Source organism: Balaenoptera musculus, chromosome 9, assembly GCF_009873245.2.
Source record: "Balaenoptera musculus isolate JJ_BM4_2016_0621 chromosome 9, mBalMus1.pri.v3, whole genome shotgun sequence".
NCBI classification, from domain to species: Eukaryota; Metazoa; Chordata; class Mammalia; order Artiodactyla; family Balaenopteridae; genus Balaenoptera; species Balaenoptera musculus.
Genome location: NC_045793.1, coordinates 46,593,098 through 46,605,320, shown reverse-complemented (window position 1 = coordinate 46,605,320; position 12,223 = coordinate 46,593,098). Strand labels below are relative to the sequence as shown.

Sequence of the window (12,223 nt, the reverse complement as noted above, 5' to 3'; positions counted from 1 at the left end):
CCCTCTGGCTAGGGACCTTGCAGCAAAGGGAGAACAGGTGAAGGGAAGGGGTGTGAGCAGAGGACGGCGGGTTCATTCCTGTCCACTGGCTGCCCAGGCAGAGAGGAAGGGGTGCCCAACCTGCTCACTGCCCACACCATGACATACATCCGGGACACAGAACAGAGGGCAGGGGATCCAGAGCCCAGAGAGGGACCTGGAGTATGGAAAAGGGAATAAACCTGGAAATGAAGGCTGACTCAGAGCCAAGGGTCCTCATCCGGCGGCCCGACCATTGACATTCCCAGGGACAGCTGGCCTGCTGCAGGTGACTCTGATTTCCACCCTTCCTCACACTTCATGCCTCCAACGACCCGTGCCCCATGCTCCTCTCCTGACTCAGAGATTGCCGCAGCCCCTCCTTCCCCCTCACGACGTTTCACAGTTTACAGAGCACTTTCACACACAGCATCTCATTTGATCTTCAGATACCCGGGCTGGAGACAGATGAGAGTAGGCTCCCAGGGGTCATGGCAACAATCTAGAAAGGGGTGTACCCAGGACCAGGGGGAAGTCCTGTCCATCTTGTCTGTCTGACTCCAGCAAGGCACCAGGCCCTCTTCTTTCCAGAGGGGTCTCACCCTATACTGATACAGAGAAGAACTAACATTCTCCTCCTCCAGGAAGCTTTTCTGGACTGAAAGAAATGTGATCCGTGAAGACCAACAGTGTGGTATACAGAAGGGGGCAGGGTTCACTGTGCAGTAAAGAAAAATCATCAACTCACTGAGCGGACCCAGGGAACTCCTCGCATCTTTCCAGATACTTCCTTCGTTTTCGTTATGGAGTCCTGCTCCACGCTCCAGTTCTCTCCTCCTCAGCTGGACTAGAATTCCCAAGGAAAGGCTTAAGTCTCTTTCTCTTCCCTCCTCTTCCTTGAAGCTTCCTCAACAAGGTGGCCACACCCAAAACTCAGGCCCACAGGGAAGCTGAACAATGACTTGAATAAGGAAAGACAGAGCCTGGTTGCAGAACTGTGGATGGGGGTATGGAGGGAGCCTTGGGATGCTGACACCTGGGGTAGTGACCAGAAGCTGTGAGCAGGGGCAGGTGGGAGCAATGAGTTGGCTGGTGGGAGAGGGTAACTGTCCTCTGTTGGGCTTTGGCTCCACCACCAACTGGCTACATTGCTTTGACCTGTTTAGTTCCCCACATTAAGCCTCAACTTATCCATCTGTACTAGGAGGAGGCTGAGTGGTACTACAATAACAGTAGCAATAGGTATTAACTCATTAGTGAGGAAATAAAATCAGTGAAAACCTACTTTGGGATGTGTGTACCATTCTTGTTTAATGCTGTTGTTAAGAGGTGGGGGGTAGGTACTATGATTCCCACGTACAGGGAAGAAGTTGAGGTTCAGAGATGCCCAGTCCCCTGCCCCAGCTCACAGAGCTAGCCCTGGCACAGCAGGGACTGAAGCCAGGCAGTCTGACTCCAGAGCACTGTCATCTTAAGTTGCTGTAGGCCGCCCCAGTAAGGCCCCCACCTCCCTTTTCTGGCCATAGAGGCGTTTTCTAGGGGATCACATTTGAAGACATCCAGGCAGGCATCCTGGAGCTAGCTGACTTTCCCAGGCCAGGGCTGTGTGGGCAAAGAAAATCCCAAGGGGAGTCTGGGACTTGCCCTGTAAGGAAGGCTTCCTGGAGGAGGAGGAGCTGGCTCACACAGGGAATCAGGAGGACGTGGGAGGGAGAAGGCAGAGGGTTTCTCGCTCTGGGTACCTTGGGAGGGTTGAAAGGAGGGCGGTAAGCGAAGGCCCGAAGCCGAACTACAGAGGGGAATTGTTGCCTCCTCATCCTCCCCGCCAGGTCTCTGCGCCGAAGCTCCTGCTCCCATGTGCGGCGGGCGGGGTCCCGCTCCCCTCCATCCCCGGCCTAACCCCTCCCCCGGGCGCCCATTGGCCTGTACCCCACCCCCAGCCTGAGAAGTGCGCGGGGGAAGGCGGTGGTCGGCCGCCTCCCTCCTGCCCCCGGCCTGCCTTCGCGGCGGAGGCGGCGCCTCTCCCGCAGCGCAGACCCAGCTGGGCGGGCGCGCCGCGCAGGGCGGGCGAGGGCAGGCGGGGGGCGCAGCGCTTGGGCCCCGGGCGGCGACTGACGGCGGCAGCGGCGGCTCCAGGCGAGCGCGGTCCCCGCGTGCGCACAAGCTCACTCTGCCGCGCAGGGACCCACGGATACCGGCAGCTGGCGGACACACGGACGCGGAGACCCGGGCTCGGCGCGCGCTGCTGAGCGCACACGCTCTCCGTCCTCGGGCGGCTCGGGGCGCGGACTCGCCGCTGCGCGCCCTCCGCGCGGAGTCTGCCCCGGGCCGACCCGCAGCCCGCGGCCCCGCGGCGAGGCCCCGCTGTGAGCAGGTAAGGGCCGCCCCGCAGCCCCTGCCCCTCTAAGCCCTGTCCGCCCTCCCCCGACTCCAGAACCTTCGCCCCTTGGGGACCACGGAGCCCCTCCTCCAGCTCGGCTGTCTCCGCAAGCAGCGTCCTTCACCGACGGAGAGCGGGCCAGGGCCAGAGCGGGGCCAACCTCCCGAAACCTAAATGAAGCCGTCTCCCGCCGCTGCTCCCATCCTGCGCGACTGTCTGATACCCTCCCTTTCGCCGCCCCCCCCCCCCCGCCCTCCCAATATCTGGGATCATGCTCAGGGGCGACCGATCCTTGCAGCTCGCAGGGGGTGGGGTCAGCTAGCTACCTCGTGCCCCTCTCCGTGCCAGAAGGGAGGACCAGGGGCAGGGAAGGCACTGCGGCCGGAGGGACCCACAGGGACCTGTCTCCCTACTCCCAGGGCAGACGGACGCGGCTAGGCGAAGCTGGAGGGTCCCCAGGGGGCTGGGTACCGCAGTCCTCACGGGATTTGAGGGGTGGGCAAGCGATGTGCTGTGTAGAGGGTGGAGTATGGGCCGGCGGAGAATGTCCCCCTGTAGTGACACCTTCGGGATTGTTCAAAAGCGTCGTCTCTCGGTTTCCCGCGGCGCAGAGAGGTGGGGGTCCGGATGCCTGCGCTTCTGCGGTCCCGCGAGGAAACGCCCCACGGGGGCGTGTGGGAGAAACGCGTTGGCCTCCCCTGGCTGAAGCGGGCTCGCCTGAGATGAGACCCCTGCCCGGTGCCTTAAAGGCACAGGCTCGTGCTGTAGCTGTGGGAGGCTAGGGCCCACATCCTGGGCAGGCAGGACCTTTGCAGGTTGGGTGGGGGGTGGTCCGAAGGGGCCAGGGTGCCAATGGATGGAGCTAGACGCTCAGGGGAGAGCCCAGCCAGGAGCTGATTGTATTTCACGCGGAGCTTCGAGTGGAAGCTCACCCTGGCCCGTGCTCAGAGCCCCTTTGAAAGCTGCTGGGGGAAGGATGGAGGACCCCTGCTAAATTCTCCAGATGATTTCTATGCTTTTAGTGCAGGTGCTTGTCTCCTTTATCCGCTCCCCCCGCCTTCCCACACACACCAAAAGAAAATACACAGCATTTGGCTTTTCTAGTGAGCAGCACTGCTTGGGGGGCGGCTGGGGGATGGGAGGGGGCTACACAGTCTGTGGAGGGCACCCTGCCTTGGGACCCTCTTGGGCAGAGGCAGACAAGCATTGTGAAGGTCAGGCTAGAGGCTTTGAGAGGCTGTGGGCTTCTGAAGGGGATACAAAACTATGTGTGGGCCTTAGTTGGGGGGCAGCAGCACTCAGATTTTCTCAGGGGCCCAGTCTGAGTTGGTGCTGGGTGCAGGTTGGGTTGGCAGAACCCCCAGTCCCCAGATGAATCTGGGGCTCCTGCTCTCCACTGACTTTGGGGAGGGCAAGCAGAGGTGCCAGTCTGGACACAAGTCAAAATTTGAGTGTATGAATTAGAGATAGAACACACTGGGGCAGGCCCTGTCCAGATCTTTCAAACAATTCATCAACAAGTGTGTGTGGGGTGACCAGGGAGGCGAACCCGTTGCCTTCCCTCCCCTGTGGTGGGTAGTTCATCCATGATTCTGTGTCTGGGACAAGACCGTATGATTCTGTTTGCCCCTATGTGCAGTGAGAGGGGTTATCTCTGGGGAGCTTCTTGAAGGACTCTTTCCTACATTCTAAGAACTAATCAGGCTAAAAGATTCATTAAGGTCCTGTTTTGTGTAAGGTTCAAGCTGGCAGGGCGTTGATTGGAGAAACACTTTGGAATACATCCTTTTTCTTGCGGCCACCCCTCTTTGCCATGCTCCTACTTTGGGACACTTCCTCAATTTGTGTTGAATGAACAAAACAAAACAAAATGGGTGTTTAGAGATCAGTATCTACACCTAAGAGGGTAGGAAAGACAAGAGCTAAGGCCATGAGGTGGCTTTCTTCCTGGGGATGTGGCCTCAGGTTCAGTGTCCCAGGTCTCTGGCCTCTTAGGGGTGAAGATTTCATTGACCCAGGGCTGGCAGTGTTAAGCAGAGGACACCTTGTGCTGTCTGCCAGAGGGCAGAACCAAGGTGTGCCAAGCACAGAGCACGAGCTCAGCTCAGTGCCAGGAAGGCCTTGCTTCCCCAAGAGCTACCCAGTGTGGAGCCGACACTTGGGGTGACAGTGGGTTTCCTGTCTGGGGAGGTATGTGAGCAGAGGTCCCATGCCCCAGACAGGTGGGACTAGAGGCCCTGGAAGCCTCGGCCACCTCTGAATGGAGGAATCTACAAGTCCAGGGTCTGACTGGTCTGGGCCTAGTGGTCCAGCTGCCTGGCAACATGCAGGCTGGAAACTCTTCAGCTGCGGCGTGTTTGTACTGAGCCCTGGATGCCGTCAGAGGCACATGGTGACAGCCACCTCCACAGTGACACACAGAGAGGGAGTGACACACTGCCGGGGTGGCATAAAGGTTTCCCATGACACCTGCCAGAGAGCTGGGGCAAACATACAACAGCAGAGCACGACATACATACGGACAATGGGACACACCCTCTCACACAGATCTTGACACACCTGGGGACTCAGACGTCTCCCCAACGAAGATCGCAAAGTCTTCCTTAATGAGCGCCCAGATGCACGTTGCATTGAGTGGAGAAAGCGTGTGTGTGTTGTTGCGTGAGGGTGGAACGAGGGTGGGTAGGCTTTTTCTGTAAAGGGCCAGATAGTAAATATTTTAGGCTTTGCTGACCATACACTAGGTTGCAACTGCTTCATCCTGCTGTCGTAACGTAAAAGCAGCCATAGATGATACTTATGCAAATGAGCAGGGCTATGTTCTGATCAACTTTATTTATGGACACAAATTTGAATTTCATACAATTTTCCTGTGTCATGAAGTATGAGCCTTTTAATTTTTTCCTGACCATTTGAAAATTAAAAAACATTTTTGGCTCACTGGCTGTACAAAAATAGGTGACAGGCCAGATCTGACCTGCTGGAAGGGTTTGTGAACCCCTGGGCTGTAGGTTAGCGAAGAGAAGTGGTTTAAGAGGTGGAAGAAGGGAGGGGCTTAGTCCTGGGGGCCCAAGCCGCCCTAGGGGGGGCCTTGGATGCTTCCCTTCACCCTGCCTGGAGCTCAGGGTGCCCATCTATTTAATGCCTGGCCTCAGCATCCTACCTTAGACAGGACTCTGCTGTGTTCATGTGATAAATCTCCTGCACTAAGGACACCCAGAGACAACATTCATGCCTGAAAATGAAAGGACATCGTGTCGCTGAGCTCACCAAACAGGTCCTGAGCCCCCATTCCCATTCACTCTCTTTGGCCAGGGGCATGCCCATCTCCACCAGTAGGAAAACCTCAGGGAAACCTGGACATGCCCCTTGTTCCCAGACAGGCTTCAAACTCACGAAGAGAAGGACGAGACCTGAAACAGCCCAGGCAGGAGTAAGGGGCTCCTCATCTAGGGCTGGTAGTTCTTAGAGGAGGGTGAGGCCAGTGGAGGTGGGTGCAGCTGGGGTGGGCTTCCTGGAGGTGGTGGTAGGAGGTTGGATTGGCCTTGTGGAATATCTTGACGTTCTCATCCCAGCTCCAGGCATTGCCTTAGCTGTCACCTTTCCCTCGTGAAAAATGGGCATCAGAGAAGGGTGGCTGAGACAAAAAAATAAACATACAGTTCCTTTGCGGGCACTTCCGATGTCCCAGTTTCTGATTTAAGGTCGTGTGGTGAGTCGGGTCCTGCCTTTGGTTTCTTCCTATCCCTCCTGTCTGTACTCTTCTGACACTTCTTTCCTGCCATTTCCCCGGAGGGGTGGGCCAGGGAGACTTTCTTTTCCCACTTGCCCAAGCCTCTGGATTCTGTCCCCCACTTTCCATTCCAGCTGCCCTTCCCTGCCCAGGCCCCCATCACCTCTACCCTGAATCCAGGATAGGTTTTCTGCCTGCGCTTTTCTCGTTCCACTCAGCTCACCAGCCTTCTGAGGAATACTCCCTAAATGGGAAGCTTAGCACTTCACTGCCCTGCTTAACACTCCTCAGTGCCCCCAGCCCTCTCCCGTGGAACTAGGCTGCAGTGTCCCTGGCATCCGCAGACTAGCACCAGCCTTCCACCCTCTCGTCCACCCCCAACTCCTGGTATCTTGCTGGGTTCCTTGACACCCTGCATTCACCTTCCTAAACCCGTCCACCTGGCACTCCTCAGGGTTTGAGGGTCCCCACCGCATGCTCTACCTGTGCCAGGTGCCAGGGCACCTGCCAGTCAGAGCTGGCCCACCCTTCCAGGGACTCACAGCTACTCTGGAGGGACTGCTGGCTAGCAGGGCTCAGCGCAGGTGGCAGTGCTCTCCATCCCACCTTGCCCCAGCCTCACCCCCGGCCTGGGAGGTGCTCAGTAAACTATCCACAAGCCAGAGCCTGCTTCCTGTGCCCTCCCTCCTGCCCTCTCCCCACACACCTCCCACCGCCTTCCATCACTTCCCGCCCCTCCTTTCCCCTTTCTGGTATCTTCTGTTTCCTCCTTCCCATTCTTCTCCCCTCATCCTCTTTCAGGCCCTGGGGGGCAGTCCCAGGCAGAGGACTCCCAGGACCCCTCCAGCACAGGAGATGTGCCTGAACTAGCCAGTGTGGAAGGGCTTTGCACCGTGACCTTGGGAAGGGCTCTGCGTCTCTTTGGGCCTCAAACCCTCACCTGTGAAATGGGATATTACTACCCGTGTGCATGTGTGCCCAGCCTTTTCCTACCCTGAGCCCAGGTTCCCTATGTGTAAAATGCAGGGCCTGGGTGGAATCATCGTAGGCCTTCCAGGGACCTGGCTTCTGTCACCTGCTGTGCACAGGACTCCGGGGACCAGGCTTTGAAAGGGGAACATTTGAACATCAAAGAGGAACGTCAGCGTTAATGATTAATCTGTTGATTGCCAGAACACCCCTCACTCCGGCATTGGACACTGACCTTTATCAGCTCTGACCTTATTGAGGAGGAAAGAGGTTCTTGTTTCCCAGAAAGAAGTCAGGTTCCCTCCCTTTGAGGGGTGAGTTGGAGGGGCAGTGTTTCATCTTTCAGGCTTCCCTCTCTGGTCCTCTGTACTAGGCGGGCGAGGAGGAAGTGGGAGGTGGGTGCTGCTCAGGTTTCGTTAATAAAGGGAGAGTGTGTAGAGCAAGGGAGGTGAACGACCCACCTTGCCTGGGTCATCTTCGGTGTGGTGTCCGGCTTGGCACTGCCCCACGGTGGAGAGGGATGCTGAGCGGCCAGGGGAGTCCAATAGGAGAAGCCTCAGCTCCATGAGGGCAGAAGAGGGACCCAGGGCTGTGTGGCCCCATGGAGAGGAGGAGTGAGATGCTGCGCTCCCACTGTGGGGGGCTCCCAGGAGGCAAAGGAGCCTGTGCTGCTCACGGCTGGCCTGGGAGGGTGCAGCGGAGAGACATCAAAGCTTCCCCTGAGGGCCCTGCACTAGCTGCTGGAGAGGGGTGAGCGCCCCAGCCCAGGAGCTGGACCACCCTCAGCTGGGGGGCTGCAGAAAGGGTCCTGCAGGGTGTGGGGCAGTGTGGGAGGTGGCTGCAGGGTCTCCGAGTCCCCTCCCACTCCACGCGGAAAGTCAGAGCCCGGTGAGTCACCGCCGGCTCCGGTGTGCTGACTGATGACGCCGTCTTCCTGCGTGCCTGGCGCAGTGGCTCGCCGGAGGACACAGCTGCTCTTTCTGTTCCCACCCCAGGCCAGTCGCTGGGCTTATGGGGCTTGAGGAGGGCAGGTCCTCCCAAGTCTGTAAGGGGGACACGTGCGTTCCCGCCAGGCAGGGCTCCAGGACTCTCTCCTGTGTGACCTTGGGAAGTGTCTCCCCCACCCCCCGGCCTCAGTTTCCCCACAGGAAACTCAGTACTGTGGGGGAGGTGACCTTTAAAGTCCATTTCAGGTCTGAAATGCTGTGTCTATAATTCACTCTTCTTAAGGAGGGTGCTTCAGATATAGAAGTGTGGGCAGAGGGGTAGCAGAGGGCCTGGCCAGTCCCCAGGGATGTGAGAGGGTACTAATAGGGTACCAATGGACTCTGAGCTGGTCTTCCTTTTACCAGTAACAGAGAGTGGCAGGAGCATAGGGGTGGAGTGCGCAAGCTTTGGAGCCAGGCTGCTTCGGTTCACTTCCCAGCTCTACCGCATGCTTGCTGTGTGTCCTTGGGGAAGTTGCTTAGCCTTTCTGTGCCTCAGTCGCCTCAGCTATAGAATGAGGATAATGCTAGGAACGATTGCCTGGGTTTGGGGCAGGTGAAATGAGTTAATGCATATTGATTGTTTGGAAGAGTGCCTGGCATGTACCAAGTGGTTAATAAATGTTAGCCGTTAGCAAATAAAAGTGCAGCAGGCCTGATGTTCCTATTTTGAATATGACGGAGGGCTTATGGTGGTGGAGGTGGCAGCAGGAAGGTGGAAAAACCTGAACACAAAGTGGTAAGATAATAATAATAGTTAACACATGTATAGCCCTTATTGGGAGCCAGGCTATACTCCTCTCTCCATAGTTTACTTATATCAATTGGTTGATGCCTCCCAGTAACATCTATGAAGTAGGTATTACTGTTATTCCATTTTCACATATAATTGAATTGAGGCACAGAAAAGTTAAGTGGCTTCCCTGAGGTCTTTAAGCTTAAAACCCTAGCAAAATGGTTCACAAGTCCACCACACTAAATGCCAGGAGGTAGTTTAATTGTCCTCAGATTAGTTGCACAAGCCAGTTTATCCCAGCAGAGCCTGGACCCAAGAGAGAGCACCTGGGAATATCAGTGACCAGGTCATCCAGAGCCACACGCGTGGCTGGGCTGAAAGAGCCCAGCATCCATCCTCAGGGAGGGGAGAGTCCAACCCCAGGCTGCAGTGGCCAGGCCTGGCCCTTAGGAGGGTCACTGGCAGCTTGGGGGAGTCCAGAGGAAAGAGGCAGCTGGGACAGGGCGCAGGGGACAGGGCTGGGAGTGGCTGACCCAGGGGACACATCTCAAAGTGCTTTCCTGGGACAGAGGAGCCAGGCATGTGGTCCAGAGGAGCATGAGGTTTGGGACAGGTGGCCTCAGACCGTAAGCTCTGAGCATTGTCCCGCAGGGGCTGTGCCCAGTGGCCTCGGGGCGGGGGTCAGGGGAGAAGAGCTGGGGGCTGAGATCACCATCCTGGAGAGGCTGCAGGAGGTCGTCCCTGAGGTTTCCAGCTGAGGTCGGGAGTGGGAAGGTCAAGGTCTGGGAGCTCCCAGCTTCCCTCTTTCCACCTCTTGGCTAGTGAGTGTCTGTGTCCTGTTGGGCAGAGGGTGGACTGTAGTTGGGGAAGGTGAACAAGAGGGGGCAAAAGTGGGAATCAGGAACCCGGGTCTAGTGCCAGAGGAGGCCTCGTGTTGAGAGTACCCCAACCCCTCCACCCTGGGGCACTGGGCTGGGGGCACACTGCTCTCCTGGTTCACCGCGTTGTCTGAGCAGCCTGGTGACAAAGCAGAGAACGAGGGGATGGTTAGGCGGGGACCTCTGCTTGCTCCAGCTTGTTTTTAATCCACTGCAGGGATAAGCATCCCGCAAGTCTGGGCATCGTGTGTGTGTGTGTGTGTGTGTGTGTGTGTGTGTGTGTGTGTGTGTGTGTGTCCGCGCATGCTCATATGTATGTGTACCTGCAGCCACATCTGAATCCAAATAAATCTCACTGCCGCTGAATATCTCAATGCCTTTGCAGAATGAGTGTGTGTGTGATTATATGCATCAATAATTTGATAAACATATGTGAAGATCTAAATCGCTGTGTGATGCATCTGCACATACCTTTGTGCTGTGCTCTGAGTGTGCCTCTGCATTTCTGTGAAGGTGTGTGGAGCTGTCTCTCAGTCCCTGAAGGAATCTCCACCTTTGTGTATTCCACACATGGGTGTTTGTATTGATGCCTTCAGGTGCGTGCCCTGGGGATAAATGTCTCTCTCTGTGGAGTTGACGTGTCTTTATGCTCTTCTCTGTAGACCTGTTTCTGTGTGTGTGTGTGTGTGTGTGTGTGTGTGTATGTGTGTATGTGTGTCTGAGAGAAAGAGAGAGAGCGCGCCAGTCCTCAAAACACAAACTCCTTCTCTGCTTGCCCGCTGACACCCGCTTGCCCTCCAGAGCACCCCCAGCTGGGCAAGCCACTAGCTCTTCCAGGCCAGCCCTCTTGGTTCTAATAAGTTAAGGTTAAAATGGAGGCTTTATAATCCTATCTATACATGAGAATCACCTGAAGAGCTTAAACAACACTGATACCCGGTCCCCAGCCCAAGGCATTCCGACTTAGTTGGGCAGGGGTATTTTTTTAAATTATTATTAATTAATTAATTAATTTATGGCTGTGTTGGGTCTTCGTTTCTGTGCGCGGGCTTTCTCTAGTTGCGGCGAGCGGGGGCCCCCTCTTCATCGCGGTGCGCGGGCCTCTCTTGTTGCGGAGCACAGGCTCCAGACGCGCAGGCTCAGTAGTTGTGGCTCACGGGCCTAGTCGCTCCGCGGCACGTGGGATCTTCCCAGACCAGGGCTCGAACCCGTGTCCCCTGCATTGGCAGGCAGACTCTCAACCACTGCGCCACCAGGGAAGCCCTGGCAGGGGTATTTTTAAACAGTCCTCGGTGGTTGTGCTGAGCAGCCCACGTTGAGGACTGTGTTAAGAGGTCAGAGCTCACCTTGCGTCCCGGGTCAGGGCTCGGGGGAGGAGGCCGTGAGTCTCCACTTGTGGGAACCCAGTCCTGAAGGAAGGGGGTAGTGCTCTTGCCATCTCAGGGGGCCCTGAGCACTCTTCCCTCTTCCCAGGCCTCTTCCTCCAGGAAGCTTGCTTTGTGTCCCAGGGCAGAGGTCTCTCCCAAGAGATGTGTTTCTGGTGGCACGTTGCTGGGAGTACAAGGGCGACGGCCTCCAGGAAGGAGCGCCATGTGTCCACCTGGAGACACAGGCCATTCACCCATCTCCCTCCTCTGGCTTTGTCTGGGCCCGGCTGGCTGTGAGGCAGGCCAAGGAGGGAGCTGACATGGTGAGTCCCCTTCCTCTCGGCTAAGAAGGCTGAGACCCGCAGAAGCAAAGGTCTTGACTGTGGCCAAGTGCTGAGGCCAGAACCCAGGCCCAGGCCACAGGCTGTGGCTGCTTTCTCCCCTGCCAGGAGGGTTGAGGGAGGTGCTGGGGGCACCCAGGATTGTCCTGGGTGGAAGCCTCCCTGGCCCCAGACCCCACCAGGCCTTGGCTTGACATTGTCCTATGTGCGGGAGAGTCAATCCAGGTCTCGGAGGCCTTCTGCCTTAGTAGCTTCTCTAGGCCCTCAGTCTGTAGCATCTGCTGAGAAGCTGTGGGCCCGGCCTTCCTCTCTTCCAGCCGGGTGGGTAGGGAGCACCAGCTCTCTGCAGACAGGGCCTTGGCCTCCCCAGGGATAGTGGGGATGGCCAACCCCCCTACGGACCACTGGTGTCACATCATGCCAGAGGCAGCCTGTGGCCACCAGGTGTATGGAAGGTACTGGGAGTGGGTACAGAGGCTGAAACCTGTGCTTGGGGTGCCCGGGGGTGCTGAGGCCACTGCTTCCCCAGCCTGCCCAGCCCTTCCTGACCCCTGGGGGAGAGGCTGGGCCAGCATCCCCATGGCCCCCCTGGGCTTCTCAGAGCATCTCTTGGGGATACCAAAGCGTCCCTCAGTATTTCCAAGTGGGCGCCAAAAAGGCAGAACAGTGGGTAGATAAAACGGACCCCCTTTTCCTTGAACCTTCCTTCAGCTGGTTTTCTTTCTCCTTTTCGGGTGCTCGTTTGTCGCCAGATTGAGCTTGGAGAGGCCAAGGGGAGCTTGTTGAGGCAAGGAGAGAGGGAGGGAGGCGTGGGA

At 57.1% G+C, this 12,223-nt stretch overlaps 1 protein-coding gene across 4 annotated transcripts in view; it reads left to right on the top strand.

Annotated features, from left to right (window-relative positions):
* Nucleotides 1-1,937: 1,937 nt before the first annotated feature.
* The window catches only part of ADCYAP1R1 (ADCYAP receptor type I), a 56,144-nt gene continuing 45,858 nt past the window's right edge, over nucleotides 1,938-12,223 (top strand). For 3 of the 4 annotated variants that reach the window (XM_036864195.1, XM_036864194.1, XM_036864196.1), the window contains exon 1: nucleotides 2,112-2,392. The gene's annotated coding sequence lies outside the window, so the exon portion shown is untranslated. Of the gene's footprint in view, nucleotides 2,393-12,223 lie in introns of all 4 variants that reach the window. The other variant, XM_036864193.1, reaches the window with a different exon arrangement.